We start from the raw sequence: 24,085 nt of genomic DNA, 5'->3' as shown, positions 1-24,085 counted from the left end.
CAAAAATCTTTTCACACTTAGCACAAATCAGTCCAGAAGAAATGGATACAAACTGGAATTGAAAAGATACAACACTACTCAATGTAGCAATTTCTTTATATACAAAATAGCAAATACTTGGAATAGACTTCCAGCGGATATAGTACACAGTAACAGAGTAAATGATTTCAAGAATAAGTTAGACAAGATCATATGAACTCTCCAAAGGCTTAAACTAAATGCCTACCAAAGAGCAAATGGTGTCTCCGCAGATGGACTAAAAAATCTTTGAGACATCGAAAATCCTTGTAACTCTCTCTCTCTCTCTCTCTCTCTCTCTCTCTCTCTCTCTCTCTCTCTCTCTCTCTCTCTCTCTCTCTCTCTTTCGACTCTTTACCAAACAAAATCTATTCCGTCAGCTTGCAGATTTACAAATAAGCTCTCTCTCTCTCTCTCTCTCTCTCTCTCTCTCTCTCCTCTCTCTCTCTCCTCTCTCTCTCTCTCTCTCTCTCTCTCTCTCTCTCTTTCAAAAAGGGTGACAATATGGCATTACCATCACACTTTACATTATTCTTATTAATACTTAACTTTCCGAACACTTCCCTACCATACTTAGTTAACTAACTGTTCTCATTCTTCTTTCACCTACTTTTCCTGTCAGTTTAAAAAACGAAAAGACGGGGATTCAATTTGGCCACCACAATGAGTTATTGTCAAAATTACATAAGAAAAATACAAATTACAATCATGTACATAAGGGTTATCTAAATTAGTAAGGTGTCTTATTCAGTGTTTATCAAATAATACTAAAGAAATTAATAACAAATCTAAAAGATTTAAGGATGATTCATTAATGTTTTCGAACTGTATGAATCCTTTTTGTGCAGATATTTATAAATACGTTACTAACCGGATGTCCGGCATTTCCGGTTCAACCAAGTATTTTTGAGTGGATGCATTACTTATATAAAAGCGGAAGCACAATATTAATAACTTTCATATTTATAATTTTGAAATGACAAAACGAAAATATCACTACAATTTGAAGTGCGACTACAAAAGTCAATTACATGATTCATTATATTAGAATTTGAGTTTACTGAAAGATTGAAAAAAGCATATCATATAATGGCTGGGGTTAAGTAAGATTTGGAAATCAAATCGCCTGAAATTACGCAAAAAAAAAAAAAAAAAAAAAAAAAAAAAAAAAAAAAAAAAAAAAAAAAATCAGGCTATATATCAGTTTAGTGACATCGGTGTCCAATGTCCAACAGATTTTGCAGATTTGAGAACAAAGTCCTTAGAAGAATATTGGGAGTTAAATGGTAGGACAGGATTAGAAATGAGACTATAAGAGAGATTACTCTAGTACCATATGTGGATGCGATCATGATGAAGGGTAGATGGAGATGGTTTGGGCATGCTCCTCGTACTCCCCACGTGAGATTTGTTCGCCAAACTTTCAATTGGGCTCCATAAGGCACTAGAAGAGTTGGAATATCCCAGCCTACATGGCTGAGGACTATGAAATATGAACTAGGAGAAAATGAATGGAGAAGTATTGATTCAAAAGCTCAAGATAGAAACGACTGGCGAAATGTAACCGAGGCCCTTTGTGTCAATAGGCGAAGGAGGAGTTGATGAGGATGATGATGTGGTGATGGAAAGGATTGCATTCCAGTCAATTAAAGGTAGGTTACCCGTTTGCTTGTTCCAAACATTATTCATTTCGCACGGTAGATGCTGCAGTGTTAGGCCTTGTGACTGATTCGTGGTCGTGGATAGCATTGCCACTTTTTCGCAAAGTTTGGCAACTTCTAAGAGTAAAGTTTGATTTATTACTTGAAAGAAAAGAATGGTGGAATGAAGAATACCTTTTACTATTATTATTATTATTATTATTATTATTATTATTATTATTATTATTATTATTATTATTATTATTATTAGCTCAGCTACAACAGAAGTTGGAAAGGCAGCGTGCTTTAAGACCAAGGGCTCCAAAAGGGAAAAATAGCCCAATGAGTAAAGGAAATAAGGAAATAAAGTAAAGTGAAGCAATGAACAATTAAAATGAAATAGATTAAGAACAGTAAAAACATTAAAATAAATCTTTCATTTAAACAAACTACAGCAACTTCAAAAAACACAAGAGGAACTGAAATAAGATAGTGTGCTCTTCCAACTAGTGTTGTGGCCTAACTAATAATAATAATAATAATAACTATAACAATAATGACAATACTACTACTACTACTACTACTACTAATAATAATAATAATAATAATAATACCAATAATAATAATAATAATAATAATAATAAAAAGAATCATCATAATAATAATAACAATAATAACAACAACAATAATAATAATATTAATACCAATAATAATAATAATAATAATAATAATAATAATAATCATAATAATAATAATAATAATTTGTGGAACAAAAAAGCATTCCAAAAACTCTGCTGGAAGCAGGCAAAAATTGAGTCATCATCCGGAATTCTTAAAGACATTCCGGGACGGAAAGGGCACTCGCAACATTCCAGACTCTGTGGGGGATAATTACAAAACTTTAAGGCAAAATTAAACTTAACCGATGTTATCAAATACGGTTAATGACAAAATAATGATGTTTCTTGCCAAATAAATATTTCAATGATATTTCGATGGCAATGAATCTTTTTATAAATAAGATGCGTATCATTTAAAAAATGAACAATTATTACTAAAATTCCAATGCAAATGATCTTCATTTAATGAAAAGGTGGCGGACAGAAAAGTGAAAGATGAATGGTAAGGGGTAAATGAGATTCTCCTCCTTCCTTTACCATAGTATAAAAAAAGAGAATGAACCTTGGAGATAGAGAAGAAACAAAACTGATAAACATTTATGAAAATATTCCTTTTGCAAGTTCTAATAAAAGTAAATCTTCAGGAAAAGGGCAAAGAAACTCGTGTCTTCCCAATATAAAAAGTATTTGAAAAGTAAATACAACAATTAGTTCTTTTAGATAGGAAACATTAGACTAAACTCATATAAAAGTGAATCACATTAAATAGGTAAAAATAATAATAAAATGAAAAACAATTTGGTAAAAAAAAAAGAAAAAAAAAAGTTAAACTGTATATCATAGAATTTTCCCTTCAATTTCTTAGGCTTTCTAGGCTATATTAACTGAAGACAATGTTCGAGCTTTTTATATATTCTAACTTTTTTATTTTCACATGGATTCCCCTCGCACCGAGCATTTGAAGACGACAGGGCCAGGGGAAGGAAAACAATTGCATCAAGAACGCATGAAAGTCTAAAAAGACAAGGCGAGACCTGGAGGCACTCTGACATGCGAGTTACTTCCCCCGAAAGAATTGGATTTCCCTTTTTAATTCAAGATACACGAACAACGCCTTAGAAAACAATAAATGTGTTAAAACTTTCCCAGTGGACATAATGCAAGTTACATAGCTTTTATTTATCCATTTTTCTCTCGACGTTCTCCATTGGAAGGAATTAGCTTATTTTATTTTTACTTAGAAAAAAATTATGTAGTTATGTGTATGTCAATTTTCTTGTTGGAAATAAATTTTCTTTTTATTTAATTTTTTTGACACGGACATTATTCCTTTTGTCAAATATACCTAAATTGCAATTACAATAATTATCATTCCTAGCTAAGCTACAGCCCTAGTTGGAAAAGCAGGATGCTTCTGTATAAGTTCAAAGGATGCAACAGGGAAAAATAGCCCAGTGAGGAGAGGAAATATATAAACTATATGGGAAGTAATGAACAATTAAAATAAGATATTTTAAGAACAGTAATAACATGAAAACAAATCTTTCATATATACACTATAAAAGGAGATTTATATCAGATCTTATTCATTTTACATTATATTAGAAACTAAATTGTCGCTGTACATAACTACCATTCGACACACATTATTACAGAACACGACTCAACTTAAATGTCAACGTTATTGCATATCGTAATACATCTTGATCTTGAACACTTTTCTGAATACAACTTAACTTAAATGCATATCAATATACATCGTAATGTTTAACACTTTTCTGTCACGCATTATAATGAGTTTTCTCTCAGTCATAACAATAATAAAACAATTCTCATTACTTTTACAAAAATGGATAGAGAGAAATGTTGAAAACATGGAAAAGACAACTTATATTTCAGGAACATGCGTTTAAGGTGAAAATGGGAGAGAGAGAGAGAGAGAGAGAGAGAGAGAGAGAGAGAGAGAGAGAGAGAGAGAGAGAGAGAGAGAGAGAGAGAGAGAGAGAGAGAGTGGGGGGGGAGAGTAAGTGTGAAATATATGACTTGGATAAAGAGTGAATGGGGGACAAATAACAATACTGAAGATGATAAACATAGTAAATTAGTATTAAAAAAGGGGCAAAAAATTATGATATAATAGAAATACTGCACAAATATATATATATATATATATATATATATATATATATATATATATATATATATATATATATATATATATATATATAATATTAATATATTAATATTACTTGCTAAGCTACAACCCTAGTTGGAAAAGCAGGTTGCTATAAGTACAGGGGCTACAACAGGGAAAATAGCCCAGTGAGGAAAGGGAACAAGGAAGAATAAAATATTTTAAGAACAGCAGCAACATAAAATAACTATCTCCTATATAAACTATAAAAACTTTAACAAAACAAGAGGAAGAGAAACAAGATAGAATTGTGTGTCCGAGTGTACACTCAAGCAAGAGAACTCTAACCCAAGACAGTGGATGACCATGGTACAAAGGCTATGGCACTACCCAAGACTCAAGAACAATGGTTTAATTTTGGAATGTCCTTCTTCCAGAAGAGCTGCTTACCATAGGCTAAAGAGTCTCTTCTACCCTTACCTAGAGGAAAGTAGCCACTGAACAATTTCAGTGCAGTAACCCCTTGGGTGAAGAAGATTGTTTGGTAATCTCAGTGTTGTCAGGTGAAAGAGGACAGAGGAGAATCTGTAAAAAACAGGCCAGACTATTCAGTGTGTGTGTATGGGTGTAGGCAATGGGAAAATGAACCGTAACCAGAGAGAAGGATCCAATGTAGTACTGTCTGGCCAGTCAAAAGACGCCATAACTCTCTAGCTGTAGTATCTCAAAGGGTGGCTGGTGACCTGGCCAACCCCCCCCCTCTCTCTCTCTCTCTCTCTCTCTCTATATATATATATATATATATATATATATATATATATATATACATATATATATATATATGTGTGTGTGTGAGTGTATATATATATATATATATATATATATATATATATATATATATATATATATATATATATATACATATATATCCCTTTCTGAGTAGGGATACCTTAACGAGTTGAGATGGTGTGTGTCGCCATGATAAGCAACGCTGTACTAGTCAGGGTCACATATACTAGGTTGGTTTGCTGTGAGCAATCAGATTGAGTCTCCCCCCGCCATCACTAATCTGCAGTTGCCAGCGGGTTGATGAAAACTGGACAAACCCTACACACAAATAAGGACATGTCTGCACTTCTTGTTGATATAAATATATATATGTATATGTATATATATATATATATATATATATATATATATATATATATATATATATATATATATATATATATATGTATATATAATATATATATCATCAACAGCCGTTATTAGTCACTGCTGAACAAAGGCCTCAAAAATATCCTACCACTTGTGTCTGTTTATGGTCTTTCTGTTCACGCCCACACCCGCAAACTTTCTTAGTTCGTGGGAGCATCACTAAAGCATTTATGATCGATAAATGACCTGCCCACACTTAGGTGAAGAAAACAAACTAATTTATTACTTATTACAGCTAGTCTAATCAAAATACCTTCAATGCTTCTTATTTCTTTGTTTTTAAGAGTACAGGCAAGAAATTAGAGGACATTCAAACGATTTCCCGAGATTCGCCTTCGTAAGGTAGATATTGAAGATTAAAACTGGAGACGTCTGCTGCAAGAGGCAACGGTTCATGGCGAGGTCGAGTTTTAATGGAAATATGAATATTGTTCTTTGGGTGGAATCTTTGAAACTCGACGGGTTAAATAATTCTTGTCGGTAAGAGAATATGATACTAAGGTAGACTGAGGCAACAGATGTCTCAAGTGGGTCTGGAAGTCACACAAACAACTTGTCCAGGTTTGTTGGAAATATGGGATTACCCTTGACTCAGGCTTCGTTGCCGATAACATCGCAACCCTAATGCCAGTTTTTATTTATGGACACATTTTTGCTCATGCCGAAGACATATTACTGGAAATTAAACACAATAATTTATCTTCATTAGTTCCATGAATTTGTGCAGAAGACTATACAGTTTTTTGCCGTTTTCGTTTTTTCTTCGCCGTAATTTTTATCAATTCTTTAAATAAAATATTCAGCACGATAACACAACACTAACATAAAAATATGCGTACTTTTTTATTTTATTCGAATAAATTGATAAGATTATTAGCTCGCATCATATATTCATATATCAGCTATAAGCAAATTATCAATTCAAGAAAGAGTTACTCAAGAAAATGTTCATGTTCCAATGTTGAAGTCTGTAGACGATGTTTTGTTATCACGAGATTTTTCTTTACTTTGTCAACATCCCATCATTATTGATTACATACATGTATAAACATCCGATAATGTAAACAGAAGTACGATGGCTTTTTCATATAATAGTCTTCAAATGTCACACCTCCGGTCCGTAAATTTTTGAGTAAAAGGTTTCTATTTTATTCTTATAATAATTTTCTGAATTGCGGTTGTATGGTTACAGAGTAATTATAAAAGAAATATGATTTATGTGAAGGTTTCCTGGTGATAGTCGAAAGTTATTGCTGTAACAGCTGTTAGCACAACGCTGATTGAAGGAGCAACACAGTAGTAAAATTACACCTTTTCATACGTTACTCTAGTCTGGAAGATAAAATATTATTATTATTATTATTATTATTATTATTATTATTATTATTATTATTAATTGCTAAGCTACAACCCTAGTTTTAAAGCAGAATGCTATAAGCTCAAGGGCCCCACCGGGAAAATAGCCCAGTGAGGAAAGGAAACGGAAAAATATTAAAATAAATAATTCCTATATAAACTATAAATACTTTAACAAAACACGAGGAAGAGAAATGAGATAGAATAGTGTACCCGAGTGTACCTTCAAACAAGAGAACTCTAATCCAAAACAGTGGAAGACCATGTTACAGATGCTGTGACACTACCAAAGACAAGAGAACAATGGCTTGATTTTGGAGTGTCCTTCTCCAGAACGTATCTACCTTCGGGCGCTATATCTTATAGTTAGAAGCCCTATGTTTATCCGGATATAATAGCATTTTATAGATATATATACACATGACATACATATATAAACATAAATATTTATGCATACGATTATATATTTTGACTTTTAACATTTCTCACATATTCATTTGCATAGTCAAATAGGTCTCCCTTTTTACACACACACACACACACACACACACACACACACACACACACACACACACACACACACACACACATGTGAATGATTTAACTATTTGGAAAATTTTCTAAGATATAAAAAAAATATAAAGAAGCAGTTTCCTAAAAGAATTAGTTGAACTGAAGTTAGGGCCTTAGAAAATTTTAAAACATTATGAATATATCAAACTATCGGTGAAAAGTATACAAAATATGTCACTAGACCACACAAAAACAATATGCTTACGCACACAAACTTTGACCATGGCGTAGCCCTGAAAAAAATATCCCTATTCCCACAATAGCGGAACTTCTACTTCGCTAAATCCTTTAAACAAATCGGTTACAAATTCTTGATACAGAAAAGATGTTGTGAATGAACACTTTAGAATCACGACCTGGACAATACCTGTTAAGGTTTGATCTACTTTCGATATCTGGCATTATTCTCCTTATGATAATATTGACAATAGCAACAATAATAATCTCTTTACGGCCTTTCAAATAGTTTTTTGCTCCCAGTCTTCAAAGCTTAAACCTTGCATAAGCTTGTCAAACGCTGTTCAAATGCCCTGAGTAACCGAGTTGTTTACAATGAAGAGTAGACTTAGCATACTTTTATTCTATACTTATGCCCTTTGGTGTACGAGCGAGTGCCCTTTGTGTACGAGCGAGTGCCCTTTGTGTACGAGCGAGTGCCCTTTGTGTACGAGCGAGTGCCCTTTGTGTACGAGCAAGTGCCCTTTGTGTACGAGCGAGTGCACCTGTGGATGCAAGATATCTGGGTCCAAAACACGAGTGTACCAGAGTGAGCGTCTACGATAACTAATCCGTGTATTTCATCTAACTGAGAGCATGTTTCACCAATAATTCCACGCATTTCAAGGCTAAAATAGTATAGGAATTACACAATGTCGCACGGATGAATATTCTTTTTTTTTCCAGAAAGATACTAGTGCTGAAACGTATTCTTTATCCACTTTCCGACTTTTGGATAGTTTTCTGGTACGAACGCTTATACTATTCAAAAATATGATTAAAAAACATAAATTCCTTAAATATGAAGAGCGGTTGATAATAGAGTCAATTACAATCTTCACCGGTATTTCTCTTGATGTAGTTACTTGCTTACTCTTAAGATGTCGAGTATTACACTTACGAATTGAAGGCTTCAAATACGTTAATATTCAACTTGGGTCGATTACTTTCTTCATGGACGTAAAATTCCTCCTTTGATAAAAATTCGAAATGGTTTCTGTATATCATTCCAATTTTGTTTTCTTGTTTTCAAAGATTTCAACATATACGAGCAGTTTAAATGAATAAATATTTCATATATGAATGTAAGTGATATTGAGAAATGAATATCTAGAGTAAAGATGTACTGGTAATCGACAACATCCAGTTTGTTGAAGAAAATTGGCCATTCCCTTTATTATCTTATTATTTTTTCTAATTTCACTACCCACTTCTTTTCACGTCTAAATGTTAAAGGTTCTTTGTCAAAAGTATTATCGGTAAATAGAACCGGATGTGTTTCATTGAGTCAAAGAAAACAACAAAAGAATAAAAAATAAATATTTCTGGAAACTGATGGCCAATGTAACATATTTCGCGAGGAAATCTAAAGTTAATCTGAGATATACAGATGTGATAAATAAGATTTTATGTTTTTTTTTTTAATCTACAGGTATTTATGTCCACTACACCAAGAGTGTTGCTATACAATATTGCAAGAAATGTATAAGGGAGCCCTTGTACCTTTTTAAACGGAGTTAATGTTTTTATGTTGAACAGGCTAAGATGTGTCTTTTTATAGTTTATACATGAAATACCTGTTTTAATTTTGTTACCGTTTTTAAAATATTCTATTTTAATTGTTCATTACTTCTCATATCATTTATTTACTTCCCTATTTCCTTTCCTCGTTGTGCTAATTTTCCCTGTTGGAGCCCTTGGGCTTATAACATACTGCTTTTCCAACTATGGTTGTAGCTTACCTTGTAATAATAATAATAATAATAATAATAATAATAATAATAATAATAATAATAATTATAGAGATAGAATACTTATCTTATAAAAGATAGGCGTGTGTATCTACGGATAATTTTCATAGCATTAAAATGAACAAGAAAATACAGAGTAACATGAGGTGGTAAACATATCATTGCAAAACTACCAAATATGGCCGTATTATGGTACCCAACACTTCCATCGGTAAGTAATTACCTTGACAAGCCTCTTGCATTTGATGGCTAGCTTAGAATCTCTTTGACCATGTTAGAGTTGTTACGATTATCAACATTTACCATTAAATGACCAAAGTGACAACTTCAAAGCAGTTTTGACTACATGCATTATTATTATTATTATTATCATTATTATTATTATTATTATTATTATTATTATTATTATTATTATTAAATGCTAAGCAACAACTCTAGTTGGAAAAGCAGAATGCTATAAGCCCAGGGGCCCCAACAGGGAAAATAGCCCAGTGAGGAAAGGAAATAAGGAAAAATAAAATATATTAAGAATAGTAACAATATTAAAATAAATATTTCCTATTTAAACTATAAAAACTTTAAAAAAACAAGAGGAAGATAAACTAGATAGAAAAGTGTGCTCGAGTGCAACTAGAAAAAGCATTCTGAGAGTGCAGACCTCCGCCACGGTAGCTTACTTCTCGAAACCATGTTGCTTTTCCCAGCATCAATTTAAACCGTAGGTGTATTTGAAGTGTGACAATCATGCACGAACTTGGGGTTAAGGTTAGGTTTAATTCGGTCGACTCTTGCTCGATCTTGACCTTGATCTTTAACTTAAGACTTTCAAAATTGAATCATTTCCACGTCTCAGCATAAAAATTAATCCCTGAAAATGGTCAGAAAGTTGTTCTAAACCAAACAAAATGATAAACATGGGTAAAAACATAACCTCTTCCCAACTTCGTTGGCGGAGGTAATCAACATGGACGTTACCCATTACGGACCTGGTACTGTTCAGTTTGCAATCATAAGAGCAGTAATGTTCAATTTCTCAACGAATGAACAGGAAGTACACTTTAGGGTAATTGGTATGAACTGTAGCCTAAAATCAACCAATATAAAAAAAGCTAAACAAGTAACCAACTTTACCAAAGGTTGTGGTAGCCTGATGGAAAACTCATCTTTTGGCAATCAGCTGGACAGGGGTTCGAGACCTACCCAAGTCGATCGTATTTTGTAGTGTCTGCAACCTCACTACCCTTGTGAGTTACGGATATGGGTTTTGTGGGAACCTACAGACCTACTTGCTGAGTCATCAGTAGCCATTGCCTGACTCTCCCTAGTTCAGCTTGGGTGGAGTGGTGGGTTGGGCGCTGATCATAATGATATATTGTCAGTCTCTAGGGCATTGTCCTGCTAGGACAGTGTCACTATCCCTTGCCTCTGCCTTTTGCGATCGAGCATTAAACCTTTAAAACTTTATTGAACATTAAACCTTTAAAACTTAATTGAACATTAAACCTTTAAAACTTAATTACACTCATCATACTTTTAACTACTCTTCATTATATAGTGTAACATGAAAAGTCCAGAGACTTTTGTCATAGAAAGTTTAACGCTAAAGTTTGCCCAAACAACTTATCCCATTCTCACCACGACCGCTATCAACAACAGGATAAGAAAAGAAAAGAGGGAGTTGCGAGAACTGTCAGCAAGGCAAACTCTGGAAAGTTCAACCTCACCATTTATATATATATTAAAAAAAAAAAAAAAAAAAAAAAAAAAAAAATAATAATTTAATAAGCTTCAATACCACAATGAGGGCCCAAGGCGCCGTACCAATGAATGAACAACTATCATTCCTATTATTGCCAAAACACGTTCGTTTTATCATTAAAAATAACAATTAATTAAGAATTACTTTTGTTATCACTATTATCATCAGAAGTCCGTAGTAGTTGTAATGTACAGTAAACAGAAATAATTTAATGGCAACCAATTAGTAGGTTTTCCCAAGGAAGGAAAAAGCGAGGGTTGTGGTGGCTGAGGTGGTAACGTCCCTGACTGGTGAATGACAGACTGAGGTTCGAGTCCTGCTCAAACTTGATAGTTCCTTAGGTCGTTACAACCTCACTATCCTTGTGAGCTAAGGATGCGGGTTTTGGGGAAGCCTATAGGTCTATCTGCTGAGTCATCAGCAGCCATTGCCTAGCCCTTCCTGGTCCTAGCTTGGGTGGAAAGGGGGCTTGGGCACTGATCTTATGCAAATATGGTGTCTCTTGGGTAGTGTCTTGCTTGTCACTGTCCCTTGTCTCTGTTATTCACAAGCAACCTTTAAACCTTGAAAGGACTCAAGTACTTTTCTCTCAGAACACTGAGCTCAGTGAGGCCAGTTTGTACAAAACCATTTATTGACGATGCATTAGGAAAATGGCACAGACAGCAATGGTGCCGGGCAGGCCATTCAAAACCAAACTGCAAATCGGGGAAGGTGGGGGAACTGCAGATGCATTATAAAATGATAGTTGCAAGATAACAAGAAAGAAGTAATGGGAACGACGGTAAAGTGGAAGGCTAAAATGTGAGTGCACTAGGAAAGTCCCTTTGAAATGCCTACAGTTCTGCGCTTGAGGTTCACTGGTGGCACTAAACCTCTTAAAGGGAAGCTTTCCACGATACACATCTTAGTTATCTAATCATGTGATTATTAATTTGTCGACGATACAAAAACCTATCGGACGAGATAGAAATTCCAAACAGCGAAAAAAGGTTGAGGTTTCCCAATCATGTGTTCGACACCCATTATCATTATTATTATTATTATTATTATTATTATTATTATTATTATTATTATTATCATTAATAATAAAAGAAGATTAACCAGCATCATGAGTCAAAATCGATTCTCAGAGAGCTGATTCAATTAACACCGGGAAGAAAAAATGTAATTGATATTAATGTTAAATAAATTGATAAATTATAAACTAAATATAATGGATAGAAATAAATAGAGGTGAAAATCTGTGATAAATAGAAATCTTATCTATAAAAACTATTTTTTTCTTACGTTAAAATCCTAAAATATTCTCAGTCTAATAAAAGGTCAATAAATCTTTTCACAACGAATCATATTTCTCTTTCTCTCAGTTAGACTGCTAACAATTAATTGATTGATTTGAAGTTTTCTGGCATCCTGACATCAAAGGTCATTGACCCCGATAGACAATCACCTATCGTTAATTTACACTTCTTGTTAAGTGATCAAACAGAGATTCGAACGTAACCTTCAAGTAACTGACGGTTACTTAACAGTCTCTCCTAAATGACTCGATATATATGTTTAATGTACAAGTTCACGTGAGTCAAGATAATATCATCCTTGAAAATCATGTTGGCTATGAAATTTGGTATGATCTTCATGTAATTCCTCTCAATTTCTCAATCTGTGAAGTTTCTGTAGGTAAACGTGGCCATACAATTTGTGTAAATATAGCGAGTTACTTACGCACTCTCCTTTACACACACACACACATATTATATATACTGTATATATATATATATATATATATATATATATATATATATATATATATATATATATATATATATATATATATATATATATGTGTGTGTGTGTGTGTGTGTGTGTGTGTGTGTGTGTATATCTTACCAATCAGCAATGTTTAGCGTGGTAAGAAATTGCCAAACCCCAGATATGAATAAGGCACGTCTGAGGGATTTGTCTAGCGGTGGACTAGAAATGGCTGCCTTTTGTTGTTTTTGTTATTGCTGTTGTTTATATATATATATATATATATATATATATATATATATATATATATATATATATATATATATATATATATATATATATATGTGTGTGTGTGTGTGTGTGTGTGTGTGTGTGTGTGTGTGTGTGTGTGTGTGTGTGTGTGACAAGTTAAAAATCCTACAGCTTTTTCCTTTTTCTTGTTTGTGAAAACGAATTCGCCAGCAACGTTTAATGGCCCGTCTTAATGAGGCCTTAATCACTTGTGAGCTAAAACCTTCTGATGCAAATTGAAGGAGGTTTCACCTCAGTAATTAAAAGTTACCATCGTTTCATCCTCGGATGTCTGGCAAAACCGAAGGTCTTCAGCAGCATAAAAGGGCGCAACATCTTTAACGCAGCTTATAACCTTTTACATATTGGAAAGTTACCTTTAATGCATTTAATCCCATTTGCACTTTTAAGGATATCGGCTAACCTGCCTGGGTCGACGTCAACAAGGTGGAAGCAATAGTAGATGGTCGGTGAAGAAAGAAACCACGAGACAGGCAGTTCAGAGGTTTGAAGGCCGATCATGAATGGCAGAGGCAAGAGACAGTGACATTGCCCTAGCAAGTAGAACAATGTCCTAGAGACTGACAATATATACATATGATTACTGCCCAGCCCCCTCTCCATCCAAACTGGGACCAGGGAGGGCCAGGCAATGGTTGCTGATGATTCAGCAGGTAGGCATATAGGCTCCCCCAAATACCCAACCTTAGCTTACAATGATGGTGAGGTTGCACCTACTAAAGGAACTAAAGAGTTTGAAAGGGACTCTAACCATAGTCTGGCGATCACCAATGAGAGATATTACCAAATAGGCCACCACAACCCTAATTACATACACACTGGATCTATACTTAGCCTAAACAACTAAAAACTCAATAGAACAGCTACTGGCGAAACAACAACTTAGGATTTTTTGATGGAAAAAAATCTATCAGGCCTCCGTTAACATCAAAGAATTATATACCGGTTTAAGATTTATGATTTTGGGCTATATAGCCCTGCATTGGGGACTGCAAGACCATTCAACGCCCTTTTGCGAATGGGGGTAAAGAGGTAAAAGCTTGGAAAGCAAGATAGAAGAAAAGCAGAAGCAACGGAGAAAAGATAATCTATAAAGTAAGTGAAGTTAGGGGCAGAAAATCGGCAGCTCAAGTAATGCCTACAGTACACCGCTTGCAGGAAATGCACAAAAAAAAAAAAAATTCTTTATCAAAACTTACCCAACATTTTATTCCTCCTTCTTTGGTATTTCATTCATTGCTCGGATGATTGATTTCAGTAAATACAACCTGATAACTTTTATTCGCATTTCTGTTTGCTGACAGTTAGACGATCCCCATCAGAAAAAAAAATTATAATAAAAAATTACATAGAGAATCCATTACAACATGAAACAAATTAAATCACAAAAATGGTAAAGCTATTATTAAGAAAATTAATCAAATTGGCACAGCATTTACTCCAAGATTACACATAAGGGCAAAATCTTAATTGAACAAGATCATGTGACATGATTTAATTAGCGCATTCATCATCCGATGTCGAGAGGAACTTTTATTGGCTTCCCCCAACTACTGGTCCGACTGATCAGTTTCTCTAAGCTATAACAACTTGGCACGAAACTTCTGATCCTGAGCCTGAGGGCTACAAGCTGGAGATAGAGATGAATATGAAGGATTATTAATCCATGTCTATCTATAACAGTGCTGTAAATTATGTATGTATGTATGTATGTATATATATATATATATATATATATATATATATATATATATATATATATATATATATATATATATATATATATATATATATATATCATAAACACATAAATATACAATGCACACACACATATATATATATATATATTATTACTAGCCAAACTGCAACCCTAGTTGGAAGAGCAAGATGCTATAAGCCCAAGGGCTCCAATAGGGAAATATAGCCCAGTGAGGAAAGGAAATAAGGAAATAAATAAATGAGAGCAAATTAACAATAAATCATTCTAAAAACAGTAACAACGTCAAAATAGATATGTCATATATGAACTATTAACAACGTCGAAACAGATATGTCATATATAGACTATAAAAAGACTCAAGTCAGCTTGGTCAAAATAAAAACATTTGCTGCAACTTTGAACTTTTGAAGTTCTACCGATTCAACTACCCGATTAGGAAGATCATTCCAGAACATGGTCACAGCAGGAATAAAACTTCTAGAATACTGTGTAGTATTGAGCCTCATGATGGAGAAGGCCTGGCTATTAGAATTAACTGCCTGCCTAGTATTGCGAACAGGATAGAATTGTCCTGGGAGATCTGAATGTAAAGGATGGTCAGAGTTATGAAAAATCTTATGCAACATTCATAATGAACTAATTGAACGACGGTGCCAAAGTTTAATATCTAGATCAGGAATAAGAAATTTAATAGACCGTAAGTTTCTGTCCAACAAATTAAGATGAGAATCACCAGCTTAACATCAGACAGGAGAACAATACTCAAAACAAGTTAGAATGAAAGAATTAAAACACTTCTTCAAAATAGATTGATCACGGAAAATCTTGTAAGACTTTCTCAATAATCCACTTTTTTGTGCAATTGAAGAAGACAAAGACCTAATGTGTTTCTCAAAAGTAAATTTGCTGTCGTGAATCACACCCAACATTTTAAGTCAAACAAAATTTAAAGAAACATTATATATATATATATATATATATATATATATATATATATATATATATATATATATATAAATATATATATATATATATAATAAATATATATATATATATATATATTTTTGGGCTCAAGCCATGTCGTCCTGATGGAAGTTCCTATAGGGTAGCTTCCTAGGGTATATTACAACTACGGCGATATTCCCAGAGAATTTACCTTAAGGTACCAGAATTCTAACTCCTGGAGCGAGTATCCCTCGTGAAAGGGATATCGCGACATATCAGAGGACGTATTCTAGACACGTCACATGGCAATCTACGACCTGAACAGAGATTCGTCTCGTAGGAGGGAGATTGACGAGATACGAATTCGGGAAAGAAAAAGGGGAGCCGCTCCCAAGGCTTCCCTATCCCCCGATTCGTATGCGTGCCTGGCGCCAATCCTGGCGCCATCTGCATTCCTTTTTGCGTAGCTTAACAACTCGGTGTTTTTTCCTGTTTTTCTCGCAAATCTTGGATTTATTCAGCTTTTCATGGCTTCTTCGTCTTCGTTGGCCTCGGATAAGTTGAGTATAGGGTCTGTTATGTATAAATGTAGGCTCTTGGTAAAATTTTGAGTGATTAATAGGATTAATCTTTGATACAAGAGCCGTAGCCTACCAGAGGTGTCCTGGACACTGTCACTCGCTAGGTATAAATTAGTTAGTCAGAGTGACATTCCTGGTTGTTTTGCTTAATAAATTTTAGCTATTTAGCTTTACATAGGATTTCCTTTCGTGCTTAGTATTATTTGGCGAAGTATTCGCCATTCTGGCCTACGCTAGGCCATGTAGCCTAGTCGTTTGGTCCTAGTACTTAATGCATGATTTTGGTTTTTCCGAGTGTAATTAAAAGTTTATTGAAGCTTTAGGCTATATTTTATACATTTTAGACTGTGTGGAATATTTCCAAGATTGTATACGTGAGAGTTTCGGTGAATTAGGTAATCGATTCTCTTGGTGCCTAGGCTAATTGCTTATGGAGCCTTAGTATACTTTATTATACTCCCCGGTTGCTTTCTTTTCTTCGGAGAAGGTATGCAATCCCTTTCCCTCTGTTTAAGCCTTGGGCTTATCCCTAAGTGGTTTTTTCCGAATTTATTTTCGATAAAACTATACTAGGGTGTTACTGTACCTTCCTGTTCCAGCAGAGTCTGGTTCAAAGAGGGACAGAACAACAGAGTTTTTAGTCTGAGTCCGTGTTGTTTGGCTTGGGGCAGAGTCTCCCTCGCTGACCTAACACTTACAAAGGGAGCTTAGCTCCCTTAGGTCACTATCGAAGGTTTCTGTAGTTATGATTCCTTCTTGTGTGATCGACCAGACTAAGTCCTGTTGCTGTTCTCGGGGAGGATAAATCTTCCCTTGGGAGTAGCAACGCCTTCCTTGCTTTGGTGCTCTGGAAGCTGGCAGGTATTATACTACTGCGCTGGCCCTTTCCCTTAGATCTCCCTTAGGCTAAGACAAAGTTCTTGGCTGCGGGTGATCTGTCACTAAAGCAAGGTTGGCAGGACCCTCTTGTCCCTTCCCCCTCTATCTCCGTAATGGCCTAGCCATTACTGTACTGTACCTTGCCGGCCGGCAGAGCTGGCCGGCAGGGGTATTACTGTACTGTATGTCATTCTACTTCTGGACCTAGTATAGGTTGGGATATGGAATTGACTAAGCCCATTGCCGGCCGGCAGAGATGCTGGACGGCAAGGGTCTTATATTTTCGAGTGCTGCCCGGACCTCTCTTGGTCCCTCATCCATGCCTGCCGGCAGAGCCGGACGGCATTGGTCAAGGAAGCCTGAATTAAGTTTCTCCCCTTCCTTATATGCACTCTTTCGGTTGCCGGGCTTGGGGGGTTGTGTACACTCTTATCCCGGCATCCATTCTATTTTCTTCTAGTGCTGTACCTGTCCCGGCAGCCGGCCTATGAGGCCGGCAGCCGGGCAGGTGTAGTCTTCTGGTTCTTTTGCTGCCGGCTGGCATCGGTCTTGTACCTTTGCCGGCCGGCTTATGTCAGTCCTTGTCTGCCGGTCACCAAGAGTGTGGCCGGCAGCTGGGTACTACCTTGTGTAGTTGCTGGCCGGCAATCATTGCCGGCCAACACTGGCTGTTGCTGGCCGGCAGCTGCTGCCGCCGGCACAGGCATTTGAACCAGAGGGCTGCCGCCCTATAGCTGTTAAGTAGTATACTTTAAAGCTAATTGTGGTGTGTGCCGGCCGGCGAAGGCAGGCCGGCACACATCCTCCTATACTGTACTAGTATTCTTCTGTATAGCATATACAGTAAGAAGAAAACTATAGTAAAAGTTTAGGTACAGCACTGTATCTTCTAACACTATTGTGTTTTCTTGCACAGCCCTTTGCTATTGCCCTCAGACAGGAAGCAGAGTTCTTCCCCGTCTATTATCCAGGATTTTAAAATCATTGACTAGGTGTGAGCTCCACCTGTTTCCTCTGGAAACCTTGCATTGGTTACTCTAGTAGAGATAAACCATTTTGATTTTATTATCTGGAAGGCTGCAACAATCGGTTGTGAGGGAAACACAAGTGTGTGTCTTTCCTTTATGAATTGTTATGCTATACTATGCATATCCAGTGATACATAGTTCACTTGATACTCATGGAAATTTCTTCTCTTTACAGGAGGACCCTCCGAAGTGCGGAAATGTTTTCTGCAATGTCCGCAGCAAGAACCTCTGTGGACATGAGTGTTGTAGGAGACACGCAGCATGCGCTGTCTCCAAGGATGATCTCCAGTATTGGGACCCTCAGGTATGTACTGTATGCACTAACCTGATTACTGAGGCTTTTGATTCCCCTAGAACGGCGGAATCAAGGGATATAGCTAGGGAAAAGCTTCGTACTTGGGTAAGGGGCTTCAAGAAGAACACCTCTGGCCCTTATCTTCCAAGTGAGAAGATGAGGGCGTATCTTTTTCCCCAGGCATCAGCTGAGGCAGTGATTCCCCAGCCTCAAGAGGAGATCCTTCAAGATCAAGTCCAGGTGGACGAGGAAGTCGCAGATGCGATGCAAGACATCCAGTTGTGTGACAGGATGTCTGACCTGGACGAACGTTTGGAAGAAGACCTCCTGGCAGAAGGTCAGGATCAAGTTCAAACCCCGGATGTCGTAGAGGATGAGGTCGACGAGGTGTCGGCTACTCCGGTTCAGATGCCGGAGCCTATCCCCTCAACATCGGCTGGCCTCCCAGTAGAACTGGGACAGGCCCTCTCTTCGATTGTTGGAATGATCCAACAAATGCAGAAGGAGAATCAGGAGAAGGCGGCTGCAATGGAACTGCGTATGCAGTCCCTGGCAGAATCACATGGGCCCCGGAAAAGGCTCAATGTGAAAGACCTTCCCATATGCTCAGATGCTAACCCATGGAGGTATGCTGAGCACATGCCGATGACGACTGGAAAGATCGTCATCTCGGATAAGCTGGGTTCAGTTCCCCTAGAGGAGGTAGAATTCTGGCCCAGCAAGGCATCATATCCGGACTGCTATGTCCGGCTGAGAAAAGAACCAGCTTCAAGGGAGGAGACAGAGCCGAAGGAGGTCATTATTATGGACCACGCTAAGGCTCAAGCCCTACTTTCATCCTCGATGAAAGAGAGGGGCTTCTCGAATTCGAAGGTAGCTGCATTGAGCAAGAAGCTCCCTTCGTTTGTGTCCTCTCCTGATAGAGCCTTCCCCTTTTTACAGAAAGGGTTTGCGGCTGTCCTAAAGGCAGTCGAGGCCGGCAAGCCTTGCCCCTCCCTGGAGGAGTGTAAACCCTTGTCGCTGGCTCTACCTATGGACCACAAAGACTGGAAGGATGTCCATCTGACATTCTCAGTGGGAAAGTTGGAGGCTGATATTGCCGGACGGCAATTCGGCGAGGACCTCCCCAAGCTGTCCGAATCTCTTTTACGAAGAGAGTTCGAGACAAAAGAAAGACTGGCTGCCTCAATGTCTCATCAGACTACTCTCGAGACGATGGCAAGTGACCCCAAGGTCCATGAAATGTTCATGGTAGTGGCTAAGTCTCACTTAGCCACAGTGACGAAGGACCTTTATAGCTTCGTCAAGGCAAGGAGAGCTTGCAGGGAGTTCGTGTTCACCGGGGCTTCGGTGAGACACGAGCCAAGGAAGTTAATCTCCTCCAACATTTGGGGAAAAGACCTTTTCCCTACCGATGTGGTCAAAGAGGTTGTTGATAAGGCCGCCGTGGAGAATAGAAATCTTCTCCAGAAGTGGGGCCTGACTATCAAAAGAAAATCTTCCCCGGATGAGGGTCCTCAACCAAAGAGGAAGAATATGAAGACTAGGCTACCATTTCGGCCAGCCAAGCCTTATAGACAGCAACAGCAACTGCAATTGCCTTTGCCTCCAGTGCCCCAGATGGTGGCACAAACCCCGACTGCCTTTCAGTGGGTACCCCAGGCTGTGCCAGGTCAGTCAACCACATTCGCCCCAACGTTCGAAGGACAGTCTTCTTCCTTTCGTGCAAAACCTAGAGGAGCAGCCAGAGGCTCGTCTAGGCGCCCCTCAAGGGGAAGGGGATTCAGAGGTGGTCGTGGTCAGGGAGGCAAGACCTCAGGACGGCAGTCCAAGTGAAATGATACCGGTAGGAGGGAGACTGATGAAATTTTGGGATCGCTGGACCTTCGATCCCTGGGCCCAAAGCCTACTCAAGAATGGACTGGGTTGGAGCTGGTACAGCACTCCACCCCCATGCCTTCGGTTTTTCCAACACTCCACCCCCATTTTGGAGGAGTACGTTCAAGAACTGTTGGAGAAAAATGTGATCCGAAAGGTGAAGTCCATCAAATTCCAAGGGAGGCTGTTTTGTGTTCCCAAGAAAGACTCGGAAAAGCTCAGAGTCATTCTGGACTTGTCACCACTCAACAGGTTCATAGTGAATTGCAAATTCAAGATGCTAACACTGCAACACTTAAGGACCTTACTGCCCAAGAGGGCATACTCAGTCTCTATAGACTTGTCAGACGCCTATTGGCACATTCCAATCAGCCGTCGACTCTCCCCCTACCTAGGGTTCAGGCTACAACGGAAACTGTACGCCTTCAGAGCCATGCCATTCGGGCTAAACATAGCCCCAAGGATTTTCACGAAGCTTGCGAGCGCAGCTCTCAAACAATTACGCCTAAAGGGAATTAAGGTAGTAGCCTACCTGGACGACTGGCTGGTGTGGGCAGCATCCGAGACCGAATGCTAGCAAGCTTCCAGTCAGGTGATCCAGTTCCTAGAGTACCTAGGCTTCAAGATCAACAAGAAAAAGTCTCGACTTTCTCCATCCCAAAAGTTCCAGTGGCTGGGAATCCACTGGGACCTTTTGTCACACAGTTTCTCCATCCCAATGAAGAAAAGGAAGGAGATAGCGGGCTCTGTCAAGAGACTTCTAGATTCCGAAAGGATATCAAGACGCGAACAGGAGAGGGTACTAGGCTCTCTCCAGTTTGCTTCAGTGACAGACCCAGTGCTAAGAGCACAGCTAAAGGATGCAACCGGAGTTTGGAGAAGGTATGCATCAAACGCGCGAAGAGACCTGAGAAGACCAGTGCCGCCTCGGCTACGTACTCTTCTCAGACCTTGGTCCCAAGCCAGACATCTAAAGAAGTCGGTTCTTCTTCAGCCACCTCCCCCGTCGATGACGATTCACTCAGACGCCTCAAAGGAGGGATGGGGAGGTCACTCTCATCGGAAAAAAGTCCAGGGGACTTGGTCCAAGCTATTCAGGACCTTTCATATAAACTTTCTAGAAGCTATGGCAGTGCTCCTTACCTTAAAGAAAGTCTCCCCGCGTCACTCGATCCACATAAGATTGGTGACAGACAGCGAGGTGGTTGTGAGATGCTTGAATCGACAAGGGTCGAGGTCACCACCTCTCAACCAAGTGATGTTAGCCATTTTCCGATTGGCGGAAAAGAAGAAGTGGTACCTGTCGGCAGTTCACCTTCAAGGAGTCCGCAATGTGACAGCGGACGCTCTATCCAGGTTCACACCGATAGAGTCGGAATGGTCCTTAGACGCAGGATCATTTTCCTTCATTCTGAATCAAGTCCCAGAACTGCAAATAGACCTCTTTGCGACGAAAGACAACAAGAAGTTGCCCCTGTACGTGTCCCCGTACGAGGACCCCTTAGCGGAAGCAGTGGACGCAATGTCCCTCGACTGGAACAGATGGTCCAGGATTTATCTGTTCCCTCCTCACAACCTTCTGTTGAGGGTCCTCAACAAACTGAGATCCTTCAAGGGGGTAGCGGCAATAGTGGCCCACAAGTGGGCGAACAGTATGTGGTTCCCCTTGGCGTTGGAACTACAGATGAAGTTCGTGCCGCTACCACATCCAGTTCTGACCCAGCGAGTCCAGAAGTCGACTGTCTGCGCTTCATTACAGAAAACCCAGACCCTGCAGCTCATGATTTTCTCGCCCTAGCGGTGAGAAAGCGCTTCGGGATTTCGAAAGCCAGCATAGACTTCCTAGAGGAATACAAGTGCAAATCGACTAGGAGGCAATATGAGTCATCTTGGAGAAAATGGGTGGCCTTTGTAAAGGCAAAGAATCCACAGGAGATCTCAACAGATTTCTGCTTATCTTTCTTCATCCACCTCCATGGCCAAGGATTGGCAGCTAACACGATTTCAGTGTGTAAATCGGCTTTGATGAGACCCATTTTATTTGCCTTCCAGATCGACCTAGGTAACGAGATCTTTAATAAAGTTCCGAAAGCCTGCGCTAGGCTCAGACCTTCAGCACCTCCAAAGCCCATCTCATGGTCTTTAGACAAAGTTCTTCATTTCGCCTCCTTGTTGAGCAATGAAGAATGTGCGTTAAAGGATTTGACGCAAAAAGTTATTTTCCTATTTGCACTCGCGTCCGGGGCCAGGGTTAGTGAGATCGTAGCCCTCTCGAGAGAGGCAGGTCGTGTTCAGTTCCTGGATGGGGGGGAGCTGAACCTGTTTCCGGATCCTACGTTTCTCGCCAAGAATGAGTTACCCACCAACAGGTGGGGTCCCTGGAGAATCTGCCCTCTGAAAGAAGATGCATCTCTATGTCCAGTAGAATGCCTAAAGGTCTATCTTCGTAGAACTTCAGACTTCAAGGGTAGTCAACTATTCAGGGGAGAAACATCAGGCTCAAATTTATCTCTGAATCAACTCAGAGCGAAAATGACATATTTTATTCGCAGAGCGGATCCTGACAGTACACCCGCAGGTCACGATCCGAGGAAAGTTGCCTCATCCCTAAATTTCTTTAATTGTATGGATTTTGAACATCTCCGTTCATACACGGGCTGGAAGTCTTCCAGGGTGTTCTTTCGCCACTATGCGAAGCAAGTAGAGGAACTTAAGAGATCTGTGGTAGCAGTGGGTCGTGTAGTTAACCCTACTGTTTAACTCTGCGAGGAACAGTGGTCTTAATTGGGACGATTAAGTCCAGGGTGAGTGTGTAGGTACATAGTGTACTACAAACTAAATGAGGGCACCAAGTGCCCATATAGACTGTTCCTTCCTTCAAAGGTGAACCTTGCATAAGTTCAGACATGTGTGCCAAGCGTTTCTAACGCTAATGTGATTGATTTGTAATACAGATTTTTTATGACTTGATACCTTGGTATCTTATTAAAGTGGTGTTTAATGGTTTTTCGCTCAAAATCCGTTATATATATATATATATATATATATATAATATATATATATATATATATATATATATATATATATATATATATATATATATATATATATATGGTCATATGACGAATCCATCGTGCATGATTCTTAATTTAGTCTTCTATGAAGCCTGTCATTATGAGGGAAAATTACATTCTTAATAACAAATATAAAAGGAATCTAAATTAAAAGATAATAAAAGAAAACATCCTTGTTGTATTACCAGTAGTAAACAAAAAAGGTTACCCTCTTTTATATAAATATATATATTTGTTGTTAACCTGTCTGTTTATTATCTGTCAATAAACTTGTTCTTGAGAACCTTGCGTCTCTTTCACCTGTGTCAATTTATTGGTATAATTGAGCATTTT

General features: G+C 38.1%; 1 protein-coding gene across 1 annotated transcript in view; it reads right to left on the bottom strand.

Annotated features, from left to right (window-relative positions):
* Window positions 1–24,085, bottom strand: part of LOC137628993 (uncharacterized) — a 324,656-nt gene that overhangs the window by 280,198 nt on the left and 20,373 nt on the right. The window lies entirely within an intron of this gene.

This window comes from Palaemon carinicauda, chromosome 37 (genome assembly GCF_036898095.1).
Source record: "Palaemon carinicauda isolate YSFRI2023 chromosome 37, ASM3689809v2, whole genome shotgun sequence".
NCBI classification, from domain to species: domain Eukaryota; kingdom Metazoa; phylum Arthropoda; class Malacostraca; order Decapoda; family Palaemonidae; genus Palaemon; species Palaemon carinicauda.
Note: the sequence above shows the minus strand (reverse complement) of the source record. Positions and strands in the feature narration are given on the sequence as shown.